Raw genomic sequence first — 3519 nt, forward strand, 5'->3', positions numbered from 1 at the left:
CCTATCTTAGGTCATCCGGTTGTCCTTCTGTGATGTGGGTCTCCCATTGAACACCGTGTCTCCCAGGTTCAGTCAGGCTGCAGCCCTTCTCGGGCTCTCGCTCCCTCTCTCCATGGCAGACTCACATTACGGTGTCTGTCTACACGACGGGCGATGCACTCGTTGTTGATACACCTCATCTAGTCCTCGCCTTTGCTACCACCTCACGTGACCCTGGTTTTCTGATGGGTCTGAGTAAGAAGGTGGGGAAGGATCCTGACTGGATTCATCTATGAGCTGTATCAAAAGCAGAAGACCCTGTCCTGACTGAACAACCGTGCTCTGAGCATTTCTCACCTGAAGTGTATGTAACGTGTTAACTTCTCTAGTCAACCCCGTCGTGGGCATCGCCTGTGAGTTCTGTGTGGCCACTGCAATGAATGATCAAACCCAGCTGGAAAGCAGGGCGTGTTGTGGGAGGGACGGTTGGTGGGGAAGGTGGGAGGGTGGTGGGTGGAGGGGAGGTCCGACCTCAGCCTTGGGTGATGCTGGTGTGGAGTTTGGCTTCCTTTCTCCCCTGGGAAGCTGGAGGAGGGCAGACGCCATCCCCACATCATTTTCTCTTCTCATACACTACATTTCGTTTTTCTGTTCATCTGTTGATAGACATGTCCATTATTCCTATCTTTTGGTTATTGAAGATAATGCTGCAATAGACACTGGGGGTGCATGGGTCTGTTTGCATCGCTGTCCACTCTCAGTCCCTTGGACATATATCTAGTAGTAGAACTGCTGGGTCATATGGCAGTTCTGAAAAAGTAAAGATGTCCATTTTATAACTAAGATGTGCCTAACTCAAATCGCGTCTTTTCATTTTATTTTTAAATTTTTATTTATTTTTCCTTTTTCTAAGAATCTATTTAATTAATTATTTTTTAAAGATCTTTTTTTGGGAGCTCTTATAACAATCCATATATCAATTGTATCAAGTATATTTGTATATATGTTACCATCATCACTTTCTAAACATTTACTTTCTATTTGAGTCCTTGGTATCAGCTCTTCTTTTTTCCCTCCTTCCCTGACCCTCCCCTCCTCATGAACCCTTGATAAATTATAAATGATTACTGTTTTCATATCTTACACCGACCGCTGTCTCCCTTCACCCATGTTTCTGTTGAACCCTTGGTATCAGCTCCTCTTTTTTCCCTCCCTCTTTGTCCCTCCCTCCCTCTCACCTTTGTGATCCCTGGTGTTAGTCTGGGTTGACTAGAGAAACAAATTCATATTGTCAACAGGAATGTGTAGCCAAGAGTATGTATCTGGCCTCCAGTGAGCTATTTGTCTTCTGTTGCGCCTCCAAATGAAGTTGAGTTAGTTTATTGTGCCAGCCTGGCTGATAAACACATGTGGGGTTAATTGAAGGGCAGAGGGATAAATAACTCAGTGAGCCCCTCACCTTTTCCAGTTCCGGGTATCTTGCTTTGTGATGGTCGGACCAGGGTGCAGCTGTCTTAGCCAGTTTCCTGCTTCAGCTGGCAAGGCTCACTTCCTGTAAGACATCCCTGAGGAGAAGCCGCATGGACCTACCCAATGCAGCCCTGGGTGCTAGAGCAGCCGCGTGGAGACCCCTGCCAGCGCTGAGATGCTTACACATTCACTGACTCAGCTTTCCTCCTGTAGCCGGTGTCATTGTGTCTGTTTTGTGAGATGGAGGAGGACTTTGTGGATTGGTGTTGGACATATGGGTTAATGTTGGAATTGTGGGCTTGGGCAGCACTGGGTTGGGATGTTTTCTTGATGTGCACTTACCTTTTATCTAAAACTCTCCCTTATACATGAGTTTCTGTGGATTTGTTTCTCTAATGTAGAACTCATCAAGCTGCAACCTGATTGACAGTCTAGACTCCACCCCTGCCTCAAGTTGACAGTAGATTATGTAATTGCTACACCCCTGGATAAATTATAATTATTTGACCCACGGTCTTTTTGATCACCTCATATGTCTCCAAAAGTTGGACAATGAAAAGGGAGGTCCAAAGATGTGTTTGTGCATTTGAATGTGGTGCTAGCGAAGAATATGAACTATGCTGTAAATACCAGAACAACTAACAGATTGGTCTTGGAGGAACGACAGGCAGCGGCTCCTGAGAAGTGAGGGTGCGGAGGTTTCCTTATGCTCACTTTGGACACATCTGCAGGAAGGCTCCCGGCTAGAAAAGGACAGGGTTCGGGTTAGAGTAGAGGCCCCCAAGTGAGGGGAAACCCTCCAAGTGATGGACTGAAAAGATAACTGCAATAGTGGGCTCAAACATCTCAAACTGTGAGGATGATACGGGCACACAGGTGTTCTGTTGAACACACAGTTATGGTGAGGCGGGGCCAACTGGGCAGCAGCTAACAACATGGTAGTTCTAGAGTGGCCTTTTGAAGGAACTGCCCAACTGTGTGCCACAATGCCATTTCCTGTGCCAACTTCTCCACAGCCTCACCAACATGGAGGAGCCCTGGTAGCGCTGTGGGGTACGCATTGGACACTCACCACAAGGCCAGCAGTTCAAACTCACCAGCTGCTCCTCAGGAAGAAAGTGGAGGCTGCCTGCTCCATAAAGATTTACAGTCTCAGAAACCCGACAGAGGGTCACTATGAGTCGGAATCAACCCCATGGCCGAGGGCTGCGTTCGTTGATTTTCACCAACACTTGCGGCTTCTCTCAGCTTTCCTAGTGAGCGGGAAGTGCTTTCTCAGGGTGTTTCTCCTGATTTTTGCCTTTCACTTTGCTTTGATCTACACTTACCTAATGCCCTAGTAGGTGCCCTGGTGGCACAGTGGTTACAGGTTGGGCCGCGATTCATAAGGTCAGCAGTTGCTCTGCGGGAGGAAGGCAGGGCTTTCTACTCTTGTAAACAGCTACAGTCTCCCAAACCCACAGGGGCAGGTCTACCCCGCTCTAAAGAGGCAGAATAGACGGGATGGTAGTTTGTTCTTAATGCCATGGTGGCAAAGTGGTTCCATGTTGGGCTGCTCACCACACGGTTGGAGGTCTAAACAGACCAGCTGCTTCATGGGAGAACGTGGAGACTGTCTGCTCTGGTAAACACGTAGTCTCAGAAACCCAAAGGAATCATTCTACTGTGCCCTGGTGGGTTGCTATGAGTTAGAACTTAATCGATGGCAGTGGTGGAGGTGGGGAGGGATGCCCAAGTGGCAAAATGGGATCAGTATTGGACTGCTAACCATAAGGTCAGTGTTCAAACTCTCCAGGGGCTCTAAGGGACAATGAAAGCTTTCTGCACCTGAAAATATTTGTAGCCTTGGAAACCCTATGGCGTAGTTCTAGTCTTCCTTGTAAGGGTGCTGACTGGGAATCGACTCAAGGGCAGTGGGCTTAATGGCTTATGATGTTGACTATCTTTCTATGTGCTTGTTGGGCATTTGTATATCTTCTTTGGTGAAATGTCTGTTCAAGTCCCTAACAACTTTTTTTTTTAATTTTTAAAAATCATTTTATTAGGGGCTTAGACTACTCTTAACACAAT

The sequence above is a fragment of the Echinops telfairi genome, unplaced genomic scaffold, assembly GCF_000313985.2.
Source record: "Echinops telfairi isolate 266 unplaced genomic scaffold, ASM31398v2 ScPeMD7_7469;HRSCAF=8507_0, whole genome shotgun sequence".
Taxonomy (NCBI): Eukaryota; Metazoa; Chordata; class Mammalia; order Afrosoricida; family Tenrecidae; genus Echinops; species Echinops telfairi.